The 24,041-nt window shown below is 45.7% G+C and overlaps 1 protein-coding gene and 1 long non-coding RNA gene across 2 annotated transcripts in view; one reads left to right on the forward strand and one right to left on the reverse strand.

The window, feature by feature from the left end:
- Nucleotides 1–24,041, forward strand: part of Gpr39 (G protein-coupled receptor 39) — a 209,446-nt gene that overhangs the window by 150,719 nt on the left and 34,686 nt on the right. The window lies entirely within an intron of this gene.
- LOC127697186 (uncharacterized) lies at nt 5,913–13,355 on the reverse strand. The gene is made up of 3 exons (XR_007980416.1): nt 13,224–13,355; nt 12,197–12,347; nt 5,913–8,551 (listed from the first exon to the last, which is right to left on the reverse strand). It is a non-coding gene; the product is annotated as an uncharacterized LOC127697186 (long non-coding RNA).

A 24,041-nucleotide genomic window follows, 5' to 3' on the forward strand; every position in this document is an offset into this window, starting at 1 on the left:
GATACTGAATTCAATCCCCAGAGCTCACATAAAGAAAATTGGGTGTAGTCCTGTGTACTTTTAATGCTACTGTTGGAGAGGAAGAGACAGGAGGATTGCTAGAGTTTGCTGGCCAGCTTACCTAATCTATCTGATGAGTTCCAGGCTGTGGAGGGTCTTTGTGCCCCAACCTCCCAAAAAGATGGAAGACTTGGTCTTAAGGATCAATATCTTGCCTTGTACTCCACCCTCTATATATGCATGCAAATATGTCTGTACCCACATATCCACCCACACATGAACAAACCTTGTGAAAGTGGCTTTGTAGTCATAGGAACAGATGTTCAGGAATTGGCTGAGAAAGTCAAGAGATGTAGAAAGTGAAATTTGTTTGATGCTGGCACCTAATTCCCAGTGCCTCTGACTTTTTTGTCAACACAGTAAGAAGTGGGAGGGGAGGGCCTGTCTTTCAGGGAAGGACTCATATCAACCACCTGGAGAGACAGGCATAGAACCAGAGTATCCACTGGATATTTATAATGAGAATGTAGAGCCAGAAACATCCCTTACAAAAACCCCAGTGTTTACATCCACAGACCCTCAACAGTGGTTAAGCATGGTGCTGGGGGAACACTCTGCCTACATCCAGCTTGGGAAATTATCAGTCAGACTGCTCAATGAACTCATGCATCTCATGCGTAGATAGGCTCCCATGTGAATGCAGCCTCTCAGTTCATTCAGGCGAATAAGGGTTTTCTGGGTCATGTGGTATGTTCATGGTCCAGTGGTAGCTAATTTATAGTTCAGCAGCCTTCCAAAGTGGTGGTGAGGTTTCCCTTTCCGAGCAGCAGTGAATGAGCAACTGGATGGGCATCAAGAATGCATTCATTTAAGAATTCATTAAATGCCATGGGCTGTTCTCCAGAGGGAGAGTGTCATCCTGAACTTTCTACTCGGAGGGAAAAAGAGATAAGAAAATAGCCAAGTAAGGTAGTTCTCAATGGTCAGTCCTAGTGAGAGCTAACTTCCTGTCTTATGTAATCACTTAGAAAGACATCCCTTCTATCTAGCACCCTTGACATTTCATCCAGGCCACTGTTGTCACATGTTAAGTGGTGTTCTTTGGGTTGCTTCTCACAGCACTTAGAAAGGACAATCAGTAGGGTTCCTTATCATTCTGGCAATCAGAAGATGATGACTTCTGCCAACCACTGTCATATCACCAGGTGCCATTTAAATTCACTCAAGAAAACTCTTCAACCAATCTAAAGCCAAAGGTGGAAACTAGGGTCAAGCTACCCTACCAAGTCATCTCATCTTCTTAATGTTGTCTGACACATCTATTAAGAGAAGCTTTGGGTTCAATGATTGATGTAATGATAATTGTCAACTTGGCAGGTTCTGGAATGACTTCTAGAGAGAAACGTCTGGGCTTCTAGATTGAGTTCACTGAGGTAGGAAGCCCCTCTCTAAGTGTGGACGACACTATTCCATGGGCTGGGGTCTAGACAGAGTAGAAAAGAGGAAGTGACCTGAGCACCGGCATCTGTCCTCTGCTTCCTTCCTGCCTCAAGATCCTGCTGTGGAACCCCACCATGATGGACTGCACCCTTGCACAGTGAACATAAATAAACCCTCCCTTCCTTAACTTGCTTAAAAGTTGCTTGAGTTGGGATAAAAGTCATGTATTTTAACCCTTTTATCCCAGCAATGAGACAGGTAACCATTTGTCCAGACTCTTTTTGTCTTAGACATTTTGAAATCTAAAAATGGTCTTGTATTGCTCTGTGTGTGTATGTGTGTGTGTGTGTGTGTGTGTGTGTGTCTGTCTGTCTGTCTGTCTGGTCAGTATGAAAATGTAGTTGTATGTGTCTTGCATCCTAAACAGATACTAAAATTTTTATCCGAGGCTGTCAAGGGGATGCAGGGCAGTACAGAACTGATTTTGCTTGGTCTCATCTAGTATTTCTCTCTCATCCCTCTGGGCAGAGAAATTGGCACAGAGTGAATGTTCCCTAAATATTTAATCGTCGTGAATTGAAACAGTTGTTCAGATCATTTAAATCCCTCCCCTGTCTCCTGCCCAAGCTGAGGCCACCCTGGCTCTGGGTTCATGGTGCTTTAGGTCCTGAGTAATCTGTATAATCATGTCAGTTTTTAGCTTTTCTCTGGAGGGAGGAAAGAAGAGAAGAGAGGGAGTGGGGGGGAGGGGAAGAAGAGAGAAGAGAGGTTGTGTGTATATGTGTGTTTGTAGTCATATGTGCATATTGTGTCCGGGGCCTGGGTACACTGTATTTTGTGTGGTGATATATTCATATGGTTTGTGTGTGTGTGTATGTGTGTGTGTGTGTGTGTGTTTGTAGTTGTCTATGTATGTTGTGTCTGGGGACTATATGCACTGTATTTTGTGTGGTGGTATACTCATATGGTGTGTGTGTATGTGTGTGTGACATGTGTATCAAATGTGTGTGTGGTGTATTTATATTTTGTTTGTGAGTAGCTGTGTTTATATGGTGTATGCACATTCGTGTGTGTTCATGGCGTACAATCACAAGCATTTCACATTACAAATATGGCATCAAAGGCCAGGTTTAGGTGTTATCCTCCTGCCACGAGTCATGAGCTCTCTTTTCATAGAGAGAGGTCTTTAAAGATAGCATAAAAAGTCACTTTTGTTCTAAAACCTGACACTTCTGTCCCTTGGGAGAGCAGTATCACCATTCTGACATTTAAGCTCCCCAGAGTTACTACCCACTATCTGGGAAGTAGCATTTGGCACAGCCCCTGGCCATTTTGACCAGTGTGTCAGGAGTTTCCTTGGGCATTCAGAGCTGAACTGTCTTTTCCTTTGACCTCTAAGTATCAGGTTTGTCTGGGTGGGTGGCTCCACTTGCAGTTAATCTGCACATCAAGCAAGTGTTCTCTCAAGAGGGAGGAAAGTTCCCTTCCTTTCTATGGAGCTGCCACTCACAGTTTGCTGATCTGGATCCCTGGGGCACTAGGTGAAAGAAGAGAGACAGCTACCATTACCACCAGCATCCCCATCTTCAAAGTGACTCAAAGTGCATTTTTTGATGGTTATAGTTTCCAGTCTTTTCCTTTATGTAAAATTCAAAATTACATTCTCTATCTATCTATCTATCTATCTATCTATCTATCTATCTATCTATCTATCTATCTATCTATCTATCCATCCATCCATCCATCCATCCATCCATCCATTTATTTTGGAACAAACTGGTCTTGAACTTACTATATAGTCAAGGATGGCTTTGAACCTCTGAACCTCCCAGCTTTCCCTCCTAAATGCTAGACCTACAGACCTATATCATACCACATGGGTTTTTATGGCAATAGAGAGATAACCCAAGGCTTCATAGTCACTAAGTGAGAACTCTACTCAGCTGCACCCACAGCCCATATTTTAATGAGCTGATTCATTATGAGTTGGGAGCTTAGGAAGCCAGTTTGGTATTCACAAGTAGGTGACCCCATTGTGGTCAGGTCCTTATGGTATGCAGTCTTCTCCTGTGAGCAGAGGTGGTTTCTTGGGAGTCTGTACACAGAGACCTCTGGCTTTAGCACCAGTCTAGCTGCTCCAGTTTCTCTGCGGGGCTGTAGGGTCCCTGACCTTGTCCCTCAGGAAAATGCTTGGGAACATTAATCACAGCTGTGCTCGTGAACCCCTTTCTGTTTTGATTGTTTTCAGAGAAGAAGAAGCTAATAGTGGAGCTGCTGGGAAGACTCGCTTTAGGGAGCCTGGGGAAACTCAGGGCTTGTCAAGCATTTCTCTGCCCAGCCCCCAGCAGAGGCAGCTCCTCTCAGGCTGTGGGAGCTGTGCTTGCTTGCCATGTTCTCCAGTGCAGCTCATGGAAGAACATCTGGGTGTTTGCGAATAACTGCATGAGGAGGGAACACCCCCAGGTCTGGCGTAATGAAAAAACCCCAGCTTATTGCCTTTATTCTGAGTGTATTTAAATCGCTACCAAGCTCTGTTGACTGGGCTGTCTGAGGGCAAATTACTCAGTTACCTTAGCTTGCTCTATGTAGAATCTCCTGCTTTTCTCTTGCTCTCTCGTGGGTGTTAGGGGTGCTTTCTTCTCTTTCCTCATTGAGTTAACTCCCTGGGAATCTAACAAATATCTGAGACAAACAAGTGACAGAGAATAAAAGTTTGTTTGGGGCTTTATGGCCAATGAGTGATCGCTTTGGCCCAATGGTAGCACAGAACACCATGGCAGGAACATGAGGGAGAAGAAGCCTATTCACATTGTGGTCAGGAAGGTGCCCAAGTGACCCTGGGTTAAATTCCTCCTCTAGCACTCCAAGGCTAGAGACAAAGGATTTAATACAGGAGTCCCTGGGGGAAAATATCCAGATACAAATAACCCATTGCTTTTTCCCCCTTTGTTGTCTACCTCTCCATTTCCTAAAGCCTGTGTCCTAGCTACATTAACTGTCAACTTGACACAGCCTACAATCAATTGATAGGGGGAGACAAGAATCTCGGTGAAGTAATTTCCTTTTTCAGGTTTGTTTGCTCACATGTCTACAAGGGATTCTCTTGCTTATTAACTGATACAGGAAGGGATCAACCCATTGTGGGTGGTACCATTTTCTGGGCAGGCTGTCCTGGGCTATAAAAGAAATCTAGCTAAGTGTGTGGTTCCTGCCCTCCTTGGGTTCCTGCTTGGTTTGAATTTCTATTCTCACTTCCATTAATGGCAGACTGAGACCTGGAAGTATAAGCGGAACTAAACTCCGTGACCTGGATATATAAGCTGAAAATAAAACCCCGTGGTCAGACATGATTTTCTATGTCCTGTTTCTATAAAATGTCATGGAACGATACCACATCAGAACACAGAGTTCTGAGTAACCCCCAGTCTGTGTTCCTGATCCATGGCCATTCAGATTTAGATTCAGAGTAAACTATGTCATATTCCCTTTGAGCTGAAAGTCATATTCTTGTGTTAATACTACCCATAAAATTGAGATATTTGCTAAGGGGAAAAGGCCATCATAGCTTTAGTGTGTTCCTCAGCAAGGGTTCCATGGGAGCCAGTTAGAGCCTGTTAGAGCCTGCTAGACCCTGCTAGAGCCTGTTAGAGCCTGCTAGAACTTGTTAGAGCCTGCTAGAGCCTGGGTTTGCTGATTTTACCAGAGTCTTTCTCATAATTGATGGCTTGGCTGTTTCATACCCCAACTGCAAGCCCTCCTATTCATCTTCCCCACTGTCTTGACTTCGTCATTTCAATCCTACTATACAAAAGCTATTTATAAATGTCTTGAAGAGTTCTGTTAGGGAGCCCAATTCTATAAAGCATGACACATGTACCAGTCTTACATGTAGCATGAAGAGTACATGTAAGATTCTGTGTCAGACCAGGGTTATAGGAATCTTTGATTTATAATGCAGAAATATCCTTAGATTGAAATTCCAGCAAAACTAGGATACCTGCCTCCTGGGGTTCATCAAAGAGCTTCTAAAACCACTCCTGAAACATGGCGCCTGGGCTGAGCCGGGCACCCAGGATGGCTTTGGTGTCCGTGACTCTGGCCTTCTGTGCTGGGTTGGCTGAGTCAGTACAGCCAAATTAAGCTCTCAGTCCATTTATAACTGCCAGGTCCAAGACTGACCCGGAGGTCAGGGTAACAGAAAGGGGCTCCTCCCTGAGGGTTGACAGCCTGCCTGCTGCCTGCCCCTAGCCTCCTGCTCAAAGGCAGGACAGTCCCAAGGTGGCTTCTTCTCCGAGGCTGAGAATTCGTTCTCCTAGTAGAATTTTCTGACCTTATCTTTAATTGGTATCGAGGCACGGGTATGCATACAGATTGGCTTAATGCTTCAATTATTAAAGACATTTATTTGCAGACATTCATTTGACCAGTCTTGGCTGAGTTTAATCTAAACAGGCACTCAATTCTGCCTGGATTCTAGAATGATGCAGAGGATTTCCCCCACCTTTGGTGTGTGTGTGTGTGTGTGTGTGTGTTTGTGTGTTTGTATGTGTGTGTGTTTGTGCGTGTATATATCTGTGTGTATCTCTGTGTGTCTATGTGTATCTGTGCATGTGTATCTGTGTGTGTCTATGCATATGTGTACACATTTATGGAAGGTTACTTTTGTCTTTTGGGGGACAGAGCTCAATGTCAGCTGTCTTCCTTGGTTGTTTCTCAGCTTACTTTTTATTTTATTATTTTACATTTATGGGTGTTTTGCCTTCATGTGTGCCTGTAGACCATATCCCTGCCTTGTGCCCAATGAGGCCAGAAGAGGGTCTTCTGGCATTGGCATTTCAGGTAGCTGTTCCTTGTGGACATTGGGAAATGAACTCAGTTCCTCTGGAAGGACAGCAGTAGCTCTAAACTTCTGAGCATCTCTACTGTCCCTATCTCCATCTTGCTTTTGAGACAGGGACTCTCATTGAACTTGGAATTCACTCATTGCTTAGACTAACTGGCCAGCAAATCCAACTGTGTCTGCCCCTGCTAGTGCTATTACAGGCACACACCGTTTCATACAACTTCTTCTGAATTCTTCTAGGGATCAATGTCAGGTCTTCATGCTTATATGACAAGCACATTTCAATATGACTTATGTCAGAGCTGTTCTAACTCTTCAATTCTTCAACCGAGAAAAGTCCCCTTTACTTAAGAACTGAGAACATGAGTGATACAGATTAGACTTGGTCAAAATGTCACAGACAGAAACATAACCATGTGTGGCCGGCCCTAAATGAAAAGTCACCAAGGTCAGGCAATAAAGGGGCAAGAAGACTGAGGAGTTGTGTCTAGATCATGTTGTGACTGCTGAAAACAGTTTATGTGGGAGACATATCAGCTTTTTATCCAACCAAGGGCTTTTATAAACCTAACCTGTACCAGAAGTAGAGAAAGACACTCCTGCAGGGTGGATATACCTGACTTGAGAGCGTCATCATAATTTTAATAGGCTTCCAAGGGAGGTTTTAGCTTAGTCTTAGAGATAAAACTTTTGAAAAGATCTGTTTTTGCTTCATATGTCAAGATATAATTTTGCTGATCCACAGTCAGAGGAAATGGTGAGATGTTTGTTTTGATGTGTTGTTTTGCAACTAAGGACGGTCTACCGAGTGTCATTTGCCAGCACATCTGAAGCTAATGGCACTGGCTGAAGGTGGATGCTAAGGCTAGGGAGAAAGCTTGTTCATATGGAGTGGATGCCCCATTTCTGGGATGCTTGGATGGTTGCCCCAATGTGACTGTGTGTACTGGTTAGTTAAACATCACCATAACAGGACTTAGAGTCATGTAGGGAAGGTTTCAACGGAGGAATTATCTAGATCCGGTGGACATGTAGGCTGTCTCTGGAGAAATTTTTGCATTGTTAATTGACGTAGAAGAAGGGCATGCTCACTGTGGGCAATGTCCTCTAGGCAAGCGGTTTTGAGCTACAGGCAACTGGGCAAAGCTAGACGAAAGTAAGCAAGCATGACGTGGGTGTGCACTCAGGCTACAGTGATGGCCCCATGATTGTAGAGTATAACATCGAATTGTAAGCCAAGTAAACTCCTCCTCTCTACCCCGGTTCATTTTCATCGGGGTATTATATCACAGCAATAGAACACATTGGCAGTGTACGTTGATTGTCAACCTGACAAGATCTAGTATCATCTAGATGTCAAAGCTCGGAAGAAGTCTGTAGCCTGGGTTATTAAAGCGGGACAACTGTCCTAAGAACAGGTGGCATCGTTGTATGATGGGATCCTGAACTGAATGAGAGAAAGCAAGCTTAGAGCCAGCGTTCATCTCTCTCTGCTTCCCGACTGTGGATACTGTGTGAGCAGCTGCCACACACTGCCAATGCCATGCATTACCTTCGTGATGGACTGCATCCTCAGCTTGAGCAGAAAGATTCCCTTCCTCCCTTAAGCTGTTATCATTGGGTCTTGGGCAACAGCAAGAAAAGTTACTAATCCTGTCGCAAACCAAGCTCAGAGATCTTCGTGTATGGCCCTGGGAAAGAAAGGAGGGGGCTATTTCCAGTGTTCCTTCGTGTTCTTTTTTCCCCATTAGTTAATTTATTTACTTTATATCCCAATTGCAGTGCCCTCCTCTCCTCCAAGTCCCTTCCTCACATGTCCCCTCCACCATTCCCTCCTCCTCTTCACCCCTGAGAAGAGGGAAGTCCCACTATGTACCAAAGTACCCTGGCACCCACAGAGGCCAGACAAAGCCCAGTTAGAGGAACAAGATACACAGGCAGGTGACAGTCAGAGTAAGTCCCACCCCATTGCTCCAGTTGTTCAGGACCTTCATGAAAACCAAGCTGCACATCTGCTACATATGTGCAGGGGTCCTAGGTCCAGCCTTTGTATGCTCTTTGGTTGGTGTTTGAGTCTCTTGGAGTGCCCAAGGGTCCAGGTTAGTTGACTGTGTTGGTCTTTCCTGTGGAGTCTCTTTCTCCTGTGGGTGCCTCTTCCACTAGACTTCTTGATCTCTGTCTAATGTTTGTTCAGCTGTGGGTCTCTGTATCTGTGTGGATCAGCTGCTGGGTGGAGCCTCTCAGAGGACAGTTATGCTAGACTCCCGTCTGTAAGCATAACAGAATATCATTACTAATAATATCAGTGATGGGTTCTTGCCCATGGGATTGCTCAAGTAGGCTAGTTATCTACTCCATCTTTGTCCCTGTACTTGTAGGCAGGACAAATTTTGGGTTGAGGGTTTTATGGGTGGTTTGGTGTCTTTTTCCCACTACTGGGAGTCTCAGCTGGCTATAGGAGGGGCCTCTTCAGACTCCATATCCTCCACTGCTATTGGTCTCAGCTAGAGTCACCCTTATAGACTCCCTGGAGCATCCCCCATAGCAGGTATCCAGCACGTCCTAGAGATCCCCACCCCTACCCATTGCTATTCACCCAGACTATTTGGTGGTTTCTCAGAAAACTAGGAATAGTTCTACCTCAATACCCAGTTATATCACTTCTTGACATATACCCAAAAGATGCTCCACCATACCTCAAAGGCTCTATGTTCATAACAGCTTTATTCACAGTATCCAGAAATTTGAAACAAGCCAGACGTCTGTCCATCAGTTAAAGAATGGATAAAGAAAATGTGGTTCATCATGAAATTTTAAGGCAAATGGATGGAACTAGAAAATATTCACCTAAGTAAGATAACCCAGACCTGAAAGGACATGCATGGTATTTATTTACTTATAAGTAGATATTAGCCATAAAGTACAGAATTCCCATGCTACAAACCACAGATCCAAAGAGGATAAATAACAAGGCGGGCCTAAGGGAGGATGCTTAAATCTCACTCATAAGGGAAATAAAATACTCATTGGAGGTGAAAGAAGAGAACTGAGTGGGAAAGGGGATGGGGAAGAGAAGAAGGGTAGAGATCAGGTGTAGGGAAAGCCTTGGTGTCACTTTTATTTTGGTACTTTGTCATTGAGATGCAAAAGATATGCAAAAATCAGGATCTGTGCCCTATAGATTTCTGCCTTGCCTACCTGGGATTTCTATGGATGTGGGGATCTAGACTCAGGTTGGACAGTAAGTGCCATGCTACTGATCCACTAATTCATCTTTCCAACCCCTCTGCAAACCTTTCCAGATTTCTCACTTCTTAGTGTGTTTTTAAACAGAGAGATTGTATTTAGGCCAAGATTTACATGCATGCATGCACACATACATACATACATACATACATGCATGCATACATACATACATATCTTATATGTATATATGCATTTATATTTTATAAAGACTTTTTAATTTTTATTTGACATGTGTGAGAGGTTTGTCTGCATGTGTGACTGTGTACTATGTGTGCACAGTGTTCAGGGATGCGAGATGAGGGCTTTGGAGTCTTTGGCTATGGAGTTAGAGATGGTCTTGAGCTTCAGTGTGGGTGCTTGCATCCCAACCCATGAGCCCTTAACCTCTGAACCATGTCTCCAGCCCCATACCTTTATTTTTGAGGTAGACTCTCATATAGCCCTCATTGGCCTACTTATTGTTAGGCAAGGGTAGCCTTGTACTTCTGATTCTCCTGCTTCCACCAACCAAGGGCTGGAATGCACCAGTACACTTAGTTTATACAAGATGGGAACCAGGGCTTCAAACATTGTAGCTGCCTTCAGATTTCTATTGCTGTGGTAAAACACCATGACAAAACGCAGCTTGGGGAGGAAAGGCTTATTTTTAGCTTACAGCTCTATATCATAGTCCTTCATAGAAGGAAGTCAGGGCAGGAGCCTGAAATCAGGAACTGAGGCAACGCCATAGAGGAACAGTGCTTATTGGCTTGCTCACCACAACTTACACGACCTGCTTTCTCATAGCATCCAGGACCACTGGCCCAGGGTGGCACCCCCCCACCATAGTGGACTGGGCCCTCCCTCATAAATTATCAATCAAGAAGATACTCCACAGGCTTGCCCACAAGGCATTCTCCTAGAGACATTTCCTCAATAGAGGTCTTCTTAAGCACTCTACTGATGAAGCCACATCTCCAGCCTTATGTGTGGGTTTTATATAGCACACTGTGGTGATATCAAGGTATTAGTCCTGAGAACAGGGAGACACAGAGAAAGATATGCACTATTGCATAAGGCACAGCATGTGTATTTGTGTGGACTTTGTGGTTTCCTTAAAGCTACTTAAAAACTTAGCCTGGGACATGCTAGTTCTTGGAAACATTTTCCTAACCAAGCCAAATGTTGACTGCATCTATCCTCTTACCACGACCTCCACTTTGTTGCTGTGTGGTGTGTGAGTCTGCTTTACCCTTTTCTCTAAGTGATCTGTGCACACAAAAAATAACACACCCCATATGATAAGATCAGGTCATGGCTTTAGTCTCTGACTCTTAGGACTATCCACCCTTGGCCAACACACTTGCTCTTATTTTTCATGCTTGCTTCCTATGACACGTACCTCGTGGCAGATTCCACAAACAGCTCTTACTAGAATTCCTTAAAAAGAAGGTAAAAACATAGAGAAGTGATTTCATTGTCTGAATCACTTCAACTCTTAAGACCTACCCATCAAAGATTTGGTTATGAAGGGCACTCATTAATACACATAAAGACTTTTGAGTTCTGAGCTATGGAGACATGAAAAACTCAGGCCTTGGCATCACAAGAAACTGAGCCAGCAGCCCAGGGGAGCGAATACAGCCCATACACCCAATTAAGCTCAGTGCACAGTTCCAAACTCAGTGTTGCAGACATAAAGACGAATATGTCTCGTCTCTGGAGAGAACTGCAGTCTGAGGGCAGAGAGAATCAGAAAGAATTGACTGTACAGCAGAAGGGTGAGAACCTTTCAGGTACAAGGCTGAACACGAAGCTTTCTAGGTGTATAGAAAAGGGATCAAGCCATTGTATCTGGGCTGCTCCAGAAAAACTTTCCAGGGGTAAAGACCTTTGAATTAAACGTTATAGATCAATAGATATTCCCCAGGCAAAAAGCTGCAGGAGAGTTTTTTTTTTTTATATATATATATATAGAGGGAACTCAGGGAAGAAAAGGCACAATGCTGGGGAAATTAGGTATCAGTCAATGTGGCTGGAGTTGAGGGTTGATTGTGAAAAAGCAAGAAATCAAATAACACAGTCAACAAATATCGGGGGCTACCGAGCAGGTTGAGTGTTCTTCATTTCATCTTTATAACGTTTGTTTTGCTTTGATTTTTTTTTTTTTTTTGAGACAGGCCTTACAATGCAGACCTCAGTCTCACCGAAATCTGCCTGCATCTGTTTCTTGAATACTGGGATTAATGATATGATACACTATGCAAGGCTGTGCTTTGAAGTGCAAATGTCCCCCCACAGAGCCAAGCTTGGGCATCTGATCCCTAGCTATTCTTACAATATGGGAGGATTTTGGAAGCCTGGAGAAGTGGTAGCTATCTGATGGATGTAGGTCATTGGGAGAGACTATTTGGGGACATGCTGTCATTGATGGCGACTGTTCCCTTTTGTTCTAAGTTTCTTGTCTCACTGTAGTGTGAACAGCCTTCTCCTATGAATTGAGCAGTCTCTGCCATAATGGACTGAAACCCTCTGGAATTGCCCAAATAACATCTTTCTTCCTGTAAGGTGTCTCTATTGGGTCAGAGCAATGCAGAACCTGCTAGTTCTGTGATGTAGGTGCTGTTTGGCTCCTTTGTGCTGTTGGAGAAATTGAGGTACTATAAATAAGTGATTAAAAAAACTTACCCCAAGGTAAAAAATAAAGGGTGGCGCTGGGCAGTGATCCCAGGAACGCTGACTTCAGAACTTGTGCTCTGCACCCTCTGGCTGTTAGTATGTGAATGATCTTCATCAGATAGGCATGACATTGGGCAGAGATGTCATCAGACACAGGAAACTGGAAAGGAGTGGATGAGACAAGGGGAGAGGAGGTGAGGAGATACCCCAGGCGAGAAGAAACGCCATGAGTAAAGCCATTGATGTAGGAGGGAGAATGTCTAGTAACCTTGTCTCATTGATCTGCTTCTCCTGGGCAGCCCAATGAACCTCCCATCGGAAGTTCCAGAATTAGCTTTGCTCTGTAGATGAGTCCAGAGCAACAGAAGGAAGGCAAGTGTTCTCCCAACCCCACAGGCTCTGTTGTGCAGTTGTGTGGTTGTGCATGTGTGGTTGTCCATGCATGTATGTATGTATGTGTGTGTGTGTGCCTGTGTACATGTATGTGTGTGCATGCATATGTGTATGTGTGATGCACGTGTGAAGACCAGAGGTCAACCTCTTGTACTGTTCTTCAGGACATTCTCCACCTTGTCATAACTCCCCTGTTCCAGTAATCTTGCCAACAGGTGACACCCCTGGGAAGCTCCCTGCCACTACCTTCCCAGCATTGAAGTTACAAGTGTGTGCCATAATTCCTGGCATTTTTAGGTGGGTTCTGGGGTTTGAATACAGATTCTCATACCAGAAAGTACTTTACCAACTGAGCTTGTCTCTTCAGCCTTCCGTATAGCTTTAAAATATACATATGCTCCCAGGCATTTACTGGTGAGAATAGACGCCATCTCTCCGTGGAATTTAATGAATCCGGAAGTCCCCAGCTTCCCATTAGGAATCCTGAGGGACATTCATCTGGCCGAACTGAGGAAGGTTCCAGCCTTACACATTTAAATAAGAGAGACATCAGGGCAGGGTAACAGAGACTAAAGGAAGATTGCTCCCTGGGTGAAATTGAATTCCATTAGAGCTAAATTGAGACACCAAGTTGTCGTCTCACCAACATATTCATGGCCTTTGCTGTCGCTTTCACTTAGTGGACTCTCCATCTGAAGCCATGGCAGACCGGGCAGCTGTGGTGGACTTCCTCCCGGGGAGAGGCTAGGCTCTCCTCTGAGTGACTAGAAGCCTGAGTTGGAGGAAGAACGAACCAGAAAGGAGGATGTTGTCTGCGACGGCTGCTTCCTCTGCTAGAGCCTTCTGTGGCCCAGAGAAGCTGCTGCAAAGTCAGATCCTAACACGGCACAGCAAGGGTGAGACTCTGAAGGGAAAGGACAGTGTTATTAAATGCACACATCTGCCTTTCGGACACAGGGAAGTTAATGGAGCTCACTGTCTGGGCTAATGTTCTTGGTGCTCTGACAAAAGCAGCTTAAGGAGGAAGGGGCTATGTTGGCTCACAGGTTGAGGGCGTGGTCATCATGGTGGAGGCAGAAACTGAAGGCACATTGCAATCACAGCCGGTGACACTGTGACCTCATTCAGGAAGCAGAGAGAAATGGGGTATGCCTTCTAGTGGTTCCGAATAGATATTAACATCATACTGTCTGTATATCATCACTAACATCAAGTGATCCTCAGTTGAAAAAATACTTTCAAAATATTATGTTCTCTCACCCCCCCCCTCTCTCTCTCTGTGTGTGTATGTGTGTGCCTATGTGGGGAGGGGGATGTTGGGATTGAACCCAGGATCTCATACCAGTTAGGCAAATGCTCTACAACTGAGTTTCACACCAATTCCAAATACAGTCCCTCATTAGACATACGTCAAGGCTAAATGGAAACACACAAAGTCTCAGCAAGCCTCTAACCAATATAAGACGTGAAATCCTGGGTCAAGTGTGGTGCCTGGGGAAGAACTTGTCGCAGCAGGAGATTTACTAGCTGCTGTTACCCTGCACACGGCCCTCATTCTCAGTCGCTGCCCAATGAATCAACTGCAGTGAGAGGCAGGACAAAGCAGGGGTTGGAGTCATAGACACAGACTTCCATGTTTGGGCAAAGGGGACACTTGATACTGATGGGGAAGGTGGGAGGAGCTTTATCACACTAAGGAGGCAAATTTCTGGGGTTGGGTTGAGAAGATGGCTCAGCTGTTTAGTGCCTGACTTGCAAGTTTGAAGGCTGGAGTTTGCATCCCCAAACTTGTAAGAATGGTGGCAACTCCTATCCCAGAAGGTGGAGACAGAGGATCTCTAAAGTGAGCTGGCTAGCATGACCAGTAGTATCCAGTGAGCTCTGGGTCTGAATGAGAAACTGTGTCTCAGGGAATAAAATGAAGGAACAATCAAGGACGATCTTGGGCCTCACTGTTGCATCTCTACATGCCTGTGTACACATGTGTATATACTACACACACATAAAACATATATAATATATATGCCACACACATGGAAAATGGAAGAAGAAAAATGTTGAGCATTATGTGAGATTGTAGGAACAAGGGCTATGGCGGTTCACCTGGAGAGCAAGGCCTTCTGGGAAGAATGACCTTGAGGGGTTATTAAAATGAAACATGGTTCTTTGAGAAGAGGTCATCTGAGAAAACACCTCATACGTAATTTGTAGAGTATCCCTGTAAGTGGTCAGCTTTCTATGTTAGTTGTGAGTGTTCTTTCTTTTATGTGATGCTTAACTTTAACTGTCAACTTGACAAAGACAAAATCACCTGGGAAGAGGCTCATGGAGGGATGGTCTGTATTGGGTTGGCTTGTGAGCATATCTGTGGGGAATATTTGGTATAACAAATTATTATAACAAATTGTTGGAACAACTATAATTGTTAGGATTAAGTTAATTGATATAGGAAGACTCAGTGTGGTGGGCAGCACCATTCCCTTGCAGGGTCCTCTGTCACAAAGCAATCGAACTGAGCTAAAGCAAGGAAGCATGCCTCCATCCATCTTTCTGCTCTTGGATGCAGTGCCACGCGCTGCCTGAAGCTCTTTCCTTAGCAACCCTGCTGCGATGGGGTGTAACCCAGAACTGTAAGACAAATAGATTTTTTCCCTTCATTTGCATTTTGTTGGGGTATTTTATCACAACAGAAATAAAACTAGGGCATCTTCTAAGGAGGTGGGCCTTTAATAGACTTGCTACACAACGACTGACTTTAGCGTTGCCCTAATAATAGTAGAAATTGGCAGAGTCACAGCCAAGGAGATCCATAGCCTGGATTGTCTAGAGCCTCATTTGTTGACTTCAGATGAAAGTCTTCTGCTCATTGTTCCAGAAATGTCTATAAACAGGGCCACAGGCAAGGCAGAGAGACCCGGTGGTGGTGGTGACAGACATCGGCCATAGGCAGGGAGTCTGTAAGCTCTCCAGATGGGGTGAGCACTTACTATTTCACTAAACTGCAAGCTCAGGCTTTCTCTATCGCCTTGCTCTTTCTCCATCCTTCCTGGCCTCAGCGAGCACTTGAGTGTGTGACCCAGACTAAGCTGCCTAGGTAATAAATACCTAAGCACACGTTGTGTTCGGTTCTGCCAAGGTCCCCGTGCCTTGTAGGGAGTAGCCTCAGTTCTTAAGCCAACTCTAGGAACCACAGGACCCTGGGGCACAGAATTTAGGAGGCAGCGCTGGGTAGATAGCTCAGTCAAAAAATGTTTGGGAACCTGTGTTAGATTCCAAGAGCCTATGTTTTTGTTTTGTTTTGTTTTGTTTTAAAGAGCACAGTGGCTTCTGTTTGTCGATCCAGCCCTGGAAAGACTAGACAGGTGGATCCCTAGATCTCACTTGGCCAGCAAGCCTTAGTCTACTTGGCAAAGCACGAGGCACTGAAAGACCCTGTCTCAAGACCCAAAAGGCACTCTATCCTTCAAATGGATACACACACACACACACACACACACACACAAGTTCTTGGATGCAATTTTAAAACTCATATGCTCTTATGAACTTCTAATTGAAATTTAATGGTTTCCTCAGTGATGTATCAAGGTAACATAATCACAGATATTTTCATATTCCACTGCTGACTTCAGTTTTCATGCTGTTGTGTTGTTAATTCCTTCAAAAAAATCTGGGCTCGGCTGGTGATAGTATTTAGCCAACAGAACACAGCAGAAATAACACTGTGTCCGTGGACTTAGGAAGTTATGGGGTGGGGGTTGGAGAAATGGCTCAGTGGTTAAGAGCATTAATTGTTCTTCTACAGAACCTTGGTTTGATTTCCAGTCTACAGGCATCTGTAACTCCATTTCTAGGGGGATATGACACCCTCTTCTGCCTTTCATAGGCACCGGGGACACACGTGATACGAACACATAAACCCAGACAAAACACTCATACCCATGATATAAAAATAAATAAATCTTTTAAAAAGAACAATAAAAAGAAGTTTTGGTGCTTTCTTATTTTTTATTTATTTTTTTAGAGTCATCAAAACAGACATCTGGCCTTGCTGTTGGAGAGGCCGTGTGGATAGGCTATGCAAAAGGGAGAGCTTTGGGGACTCTGCAGAGATAAAAGCGCCGTGTCCCACCATGTTGAGCCCAGCCTTTAACCATGCTCACCAAGGTGCAAGATGAGAGGACACAAGCCATCTGGAACATTCCAGCTCTTTGCAGATGCTTCTTTGTGAATAAAAAGACCCCACCACCCCGGGTCAACCAGGCCATCTACAGAATCACGATATTTAGCTTTACTGGATAGGTGACTACATATGTGGAGTCCCAAAGTGCCTGTTCCACTTGAATTTCCCCTTTCTCAGCTTTGACAACCTTCATAGAGATGTGCTCAGCACTCAGAAATTCCAAAATAGAGGCTGGGGAGTTGGCTCAGTCAGTAAAAGGCTTGCAATGCAAGTGTGAAGGTTGCGGTTCAATTCCCAGATCCCATGTAAAAAAGCTAAGTACTGCAGACTTCCCTGTAATACAAGACCTGGGGAGGAAGCCGTAAGAGGATCCCTGGGGTTCCCTGGCCATCCTAACCACCTGAATTGGCAACTTTCAGCTTCAGTGGAAGTCTGTATCAGACATAAGGCAAAGAAAATACTGAGAAAAACACATGCCTTTGGCCTCTGGACACCACACACAGCTACATGAAGATGGGCATATATACATGAACATGTCCCTACATATATGCACATAGAGTCAAAAAGAAAGAATTCTAAAATAAAGACAGAATGTTAAGGGTTATCAAAGACTTAGTTGGCAGACCATACCTGAGCCCAGCTTCCAAACTGTTCATTGGGAGGGGCACAAGGAACCTCTGATATCAGGGCTTTGTCAGTAGTTGTACTTGAAATTTATATAAAGAAAAGCAGTTTATGTGTGGCCAAGGTAAATGGAAACCTAGGAAGTCAGGGCAGGAAATGTGAATGACGTCATCAAAGAAAGGGCTCACTTGAGCCTCCCGGGAAGGCTCCTGGAGGAAATGAGACTTGCACTTGAATTTGAAGCCTGGGAAATGAGAGTAATTGCAGAGTGTGCAGAGGGGGCAAAGTGGGTGTGGCTAAATGTCACAGAGAGGACCTGGCCAGGGCTATGGGCCAGCTCCAGAGATGAAGTCACATTGCTCTGTGGCCTGACTGGGTGTGTCTGGAATGAGGTGCGAGAATATAGGCTTTAAGTATTCAGAGGAACAACCACCAGTTTGAGTAGCTCTAATGTTACTAAACACAGTTGCAGGAAGCCCGGGTTCCCTTATATGCCTGTTTCTCAGGAAGATGGAACTTGCCGGATGCTCTGTCAACCCAGAGTGATCATGCTTAGCTATTTGATTGATTTATTCTCTCTGTGTGTGTGTGTGTGTGTACAGATAGATGTGCCCTGTGCCTGTGTGGAGGTCACAGGAGACCCCCTGGGAATCAGCGGCCAGACTTGCTGGACACGTGCCTTTACCCGCAGAGCCATCTCCCCGGGCTCCATGCTTCATCAGGTCTGCAAGCCTAAGCTTTCTTCATGGAATCTCTGTGGCCAGTGGGGTGATGGTGAACACAGGGTGGTCTGCAGGGGTAGAGGATGGTGGTTACTCCCTTACTGGGGAGCACGGAAGAGGACCTCCTGGTTGCACTAGTGTCTGGCCCACCAACTCTCTTTTTACATTGTTAAGAGTATTCACCTATTTGTGCATGCACATACATACACATATATCACAATGTACATATGGAGGTCAGAGGACAACTTTGGAGAGTTGGCTCTCTCTTTCTACTGTGTATATTTCAGGGATTGAACTCAGATCCTTAAATTTGGCTGCAAGCGCCCTTTACCCAATGAGCCACCTCTCGGGTCTCCTCTACTACGAGAATCCAATTATAAATCTGGAGATGGTGTGGATTGGAATGCATCCATGGTGAGGATGCAGGGAACAGCCCGTGAGAAGATCATTTTGGTATCGTTTTATATCTTGAGTATTAGCTTGCTCTCGGCTGTATTTTTTCAGCCGGTGACAGTAATTGCAAAATTTGCAAGATGCTAGTTGTTTTTGTCTATTTTTTCTTAGACTCAAGCTTGTCCTTTTCTTGTCCTTGGCTAAGTTTCTGTATTATCCCCTCATTGATTCATTGACTCATTCTTTCCACCCCGTGGGAAGCATGTGGAGCTGAACATAAAGTCTGTCTCCTGGTCCTCAGTTATGACTATAAAGCCCAAAGTTAGGCAGGGAAGCATGGGGCAGCTCTGACCTTAGCAGGAAACTGAGGCTGGGGTTTTATGTCTAAGGGCCTCAAGTGCCAATCTGAGTGGGATTGCCTATTTTCTTAGGGAGCCTCCGTATAATTTAGGGAACCCCCAGGGAGGTCCCCATCTGCAGGCTAAAGCACTCCTGGAGGCCTGACATAAGCAGGAGGCAAGTTTTATCTGGCTGTGGGACCAAGCCCTTTATCCAAAGGATAACGGCTGTGAGAAATGTCGCCCTCGTGGGTCCTGTAGACTTGCTTCAAAAGAATAGGACCAACATGCAGTGGCGGCCCCCATCCCCTGCTCAGCTGCTAGCCTTACAAAATGTCTGTAAGCTGGGAGAAAAACTCTCCTCCAGTGTGGCACGTATTAAAACCTTTCTGAGGTAAAACTTTGATTTTTAATTTTATGCTGTTGGCAGGCAAATCGGGGACCTTAATAGTAAGGAGGCCAGAGGGAAAATATTTCAAAAACAGAGTTGATCTTATCACAGAGTACAATTAATGAATAATTATTAAAACTCAGAAAGAGCTGGGAGAGAAGGCAAGAGGTAGCAGAGGAATTCTCTGGCTTCAGACCTGCAATAAAACCTTTGGGAGTGGGAGGGGGGCTCTGGTGATCATATCCAGAGTTGCGCCATTAAATCTCCCATTTCCCCCTTACGGAAGCATCATCGATCGATTCAGGGGGGAAATGAAGAAAAAGAAGAAAAGAACATGGCGTTATTTTAAGAAACTGAAGTTCTTTGCTGATGGGGATAGATTTGCTCAGTTCGGGTTTTAGTTCCTCTTTGTGCTGAAACAGACAGCAACAGCGCCAAGAGAAAGAATCAAACAGCCGACTGTCTTCCAAATCAATTTCCAAGAGGTGGGCAGGAGCGGTGGGCCTATCGGAGGCTCCAGGCAGGATGGCTAAATTGTTGAGCAAATTCAGCGTATGCACAATTCCCAGTTGTCATAAACAGAACCCGCCCTCCCTGTGCACAAGTCTTCTGAGTAGGTGTCCTCCGGCTTCCTGTCATTTCTAGGCCCAATTTTGTCAGCTTGCTGCTTGAAGGATCTCTCCTCTGGAGGTCTCTGTCCCACTGTTTCCTTTTTGACTCAGGCCTAGAAAATCTTGTCATCTGTCAAATGGCTGTTTACAGTTCAAATGCTCGCCCGCTGCGCGCGCGGCCCTGTCACAGGCTGGCAAGTGCGCGCAAGCTGGCCATAGCTGAGCAGGTACACGCGCGGCTGCCAGTCTCTGAAACGCTGAAGAACAGAAAAAGCAGCCACCTGCATCCAAGACACAGTGTGTATTCATTTTCATCGCCATGGAGTCCCTGCTGGGGCTTCAAGAGCATGTGGGGTCAGCTCACCTTTAAGCAGCCATTAGCTCCTCTGCTGAGACGCTGGGGCCCACGCAGGCGCAGGGCAAGCAGAATCAATGAACACTCAGATGGTATTTTTCTGGCATGAAGTAGCTCATTACTGAGGGCCTCGGTGCAGAGCTGTGTCGTCCTGATTGATCTCTCAACAGCGTTGCGAGGCCAAATAGGCCTGCAAAAGAAATAAGGAAATGCAGGCAGGGGAATAGTTCGATAAGTAAGAGCACTTGCTGTAGATGTTTGAGGGTCCGAGTTCAAATTCCCAGCATCCATGTAAGAAGCCTGGTAAAAGGGCCCATAACTCCAGGACTGTCTGGGGCAGGCGAGGCAGGGAACTGGCTGAGGCTTGTGAGCCTAGCCTAGCTCCTGGTGCAGGTGAGAGATGCCATCTTAAGGGCATAAGGTGGAGCGCAGGACACTCACCATCCTCCTCTGGCCTCCATGAGGGACCATGGGCACATAGCTTGTGCTGTCTTTAGGTATGTATACTGGTAGTCCTACATTCTCTTTCCAGTACGGGCTGATGCTGATGCTGATGCTGATGCTGATGCTGATGCTGATGCTAGTGCTGATGCTGATGCTGATGCTGATGCTGATGCTAGTGCTGATGCTGATACTGATGCCAAAGGCTTTAAGGCTCTGGACTTCTTGTGATTTTGTTTTAGCTTCCTCTTCTTTGTTTTTGTAGCTCCCGCCTAACTGGGGCTTTTTCAGTACTCTTCACTCATGGACCATTCCAGCTGTCTGTGTCTGACATACTCAAAACGAGCCTGCTGGATCCTAGCCCTCTCTGCCCAGCTCCCTGGCAGGTGGCAGAGGGTTTGCAGTCTTTGGCCTGAGCTGGAAGCACATCTATACTGATATCTAGTATTCCCCTAGCTCCACCACAGCCGTACTGAGCTCCAGGTTTTGTACTTGAATACAAACACCCACACCCTCACTCTGCTGTGCCCTCGTTTCTATCTGTTTTCTACAACCTGGTTTAAGCACTGCTTGGCTATCGATTCTTTACTGGCTTCCGATAAACTCTCTAATTATTTCTATGGCTGCTGGATTACATGGTGGTTGTGATGTTTACTACTGTGGATTTAAAAGCATCTGATCACCTAGGACATACGCATCTTGGGATGGCCATAATGGAGTTCCTAGCCTGTTGTCACTGAGCAGGGGAGACCTACCATGAATTTGGGTGGCACCATTCTTTGGCCTGGGGGTTCTAGAATGAATAAAAAAGAAAGTTTAGTATTGATCTCTCTCTGCTGCCTGACTACGATGCGATCAGCTCCCACGCCTGCCGTCATGTCTCCCTCGCCATGATGGATTGGACCTTCAAACTGTGAGCCAGAGCAAACCTTTCTTCCTTCTTGCTTTTGCAGGCGTTGTGCCACAGGCTGAGAAAAGTGGCCAATGTAGGAAATACCTGATACTTGTCTCCCTTGGCTGATGAATCGGGAATGTCACTCCCTTGATTACTACCCATGGCAGGTCCAATGGAGGGTGTGGGCATTTGTTCTTCTATGTAGTCCAGTGCTAACTGGTCCTAATGGACTGGGATTCCACACCACAGCTATCCATCAGATCACCCAAGGATCCTATACATAATCCTCACGTTAGAACATTCCACATCAGTCAAGACAGGGCTAACCGCCTAATTGCACGATACTCCATAGTGTATCACACATGACTACTAGAATCTTTGGTAGAAGATTTGTCCTCACTGTTGTGAAATCCAGAGTGGAGGTTTTCTGAGCAGTCTGGCGTTCTTCCAACTAGGAGCTTAGACACAAAGCCACCGGGCCATGTGAATCACGAAGGGGGCGAAGTGACAGGTGTGAGACTCATGCAGGGCTGGGATTGAGGAAGGCACTACTGCCTCTGGTCCATTGACCAGGTTACATGGGAATCCCTGATCATTCCCAGCAAGTGGAAGTGTAGTTTCCCTGTGGAGCAGTGCACCAGAGGATGATTCCTTATCACAGACGGACTGTAGGATTCTGAAGTCCTAAGCCTTCTGAAAAAATTTGAAGTAGCTCTACTGCCCTGCTCTGTCCCTCTCCTCATCCCCTCATCATGGGAGAACATGGGGTCAGAGAACCAACTACTCCCTCTGTCACCAACCGCTGACTGGAGGGCCTTTATTTTTACTTTTGTGTTTATGAGGATGTGTGTGTGTACGATTTTGTCTGGAGGCCAGAAGTCAACTTCAGGTGTCATTCCTGAGGAGCCCTCCATTTATTTTTAAGAACAGAGTTTCAAACTGGGACCAGGGGCTTGCCAGTTAGGCTGGGCTGGCTGCTCACTGAACCCGGTGAGCTTCCCATTTGCTGACTGAGCGCGGGGGATTACAAGGGCATGTCACTTACAGGTGCTGGGGATGGAAGTCAGTTGTTCATGCTCTTATGGCAAAGTTTACTAATTGAGACTTCTCTCCTCTACTTCCATCTCCTCCTTCCCCCTCCTCTCCCCCTTCCCTCCCCCTTCTCTCCTTCCCTTCCCTCCCTTTCCCTCTCCTCCCACCTTCCCTCCCCACCACCCCTTCCCCCTCTCCTCTCCCCTTCCTTGCCCCCCCTCCTCTTTTAACTTTCCCCTCTCCCTTCCCCACCTTGTCTCCCCTCCTTTCTTCTCCATTCCTCCAACCTTAGAGGCAGCAGAAAGTCTGCTCTAGATCAGGCTTTCTTTACTTGACCAGATGGTGAGGATGGAAGCTGCCGAGCTGTCAGGCTGAGAGCAGCGCATGGAGAGCCTCGCTCCCATCACTGTCCTCGGGAAGCCATCAGTCACTCAGTCACTCAGTCCAGTCTCTGTTTCCAAGCAACAGAGCAAGTGCAAGCTCCAGGAGAAATGAGAAGGCCAGGAACACTGGACTTCCGTGTGTCTGCCTAGGTCAGTTACACATCTCGGCGCAACTCTGGTGCTCGATGTCATTGCCTATTTTCTCCTGTTCTGAGGTGCTGTAAAGGCCTAGCAATCCGCTTGAAACACATCAGCTTCCTCCAAGACACTGCTCGAAGCGAGCATCCTCCAAGAAGTTTCATCTGACAATGTCTCTCTACGTGGTGGGTTCTCAGATGCCTACTTCTTCTTCACTAACTAAACAATTGAAAGGGCCGGCTGAGGAGATAGCTCAGTCAGCAAATGTTTGCTGTGCGAGTACAAGTCCTCCAGAACGTAAGAGTCAAACATGTCACAGCATTGCACCTTGTTCATCTTCAGTGTTGACTCTCCGGCTCAGAACCCCACATGAACTGGTGTATCTCCACCCAGCCTGATTTCTGCTCCCTTGACCCTCCTCACCTACCTGCCAGAGACTTGATTGATTTATTCTTTGGTGATATGGAGATGCATTTTTAATTTTCTGACCTCGGAGTTTTAACCAGGGTGTGCTTTAATCGGTGTTTACAAGGGAACCATTGCTAATTCCACAGCAGAGAGGCCCTCTTTGCTGTTGTCTCTTCAAGCACCCTTCCGCACTGTGATCCTGGTCTTTCTAGAGCTGGCTTCTGCAGGTTTCCTGAGTAGGTGTGAGTTTCTCTCTGCTGTTTTGGAAGTCTTATTGATCAAGAGCCATAAATCAAAGCCCTTTCTTTATCTTTTCTACTGTGCCGCTTTAATCATAAATCACGTAGGCTTACATGTGCAGAATTTTATCCTGGTTTCTTTTCCTGATGGGATTAAAATGTTCTGACTGAAGCAACTTAAGGGAGAGAGTGTCTTATTCCAGCTCCCACATCAAGGTACCTCATCATGGTGGGAAATCCAGGCAGCAGGAGCTTGAAGCAGTGGTCATGTGACAGCCACCACAGAGGGATGAGTGTGGCTCCCTGTCTCC

This window comes from Apodemus sylvaticus, chromosome 12 (assembly GCF_947179515.1).
Source record: "Apodemus sylvaticus chromosome 12, mApoSyl1.1, whole genome shotgun sequence".
Classification (NCBI taxonomy): domain Eukaryota; kingdom Metazoa; phylum Chordata; class Mammalia; order Rodentia; family Muridae; genus Apodemus; species Apodemus sylvaticus.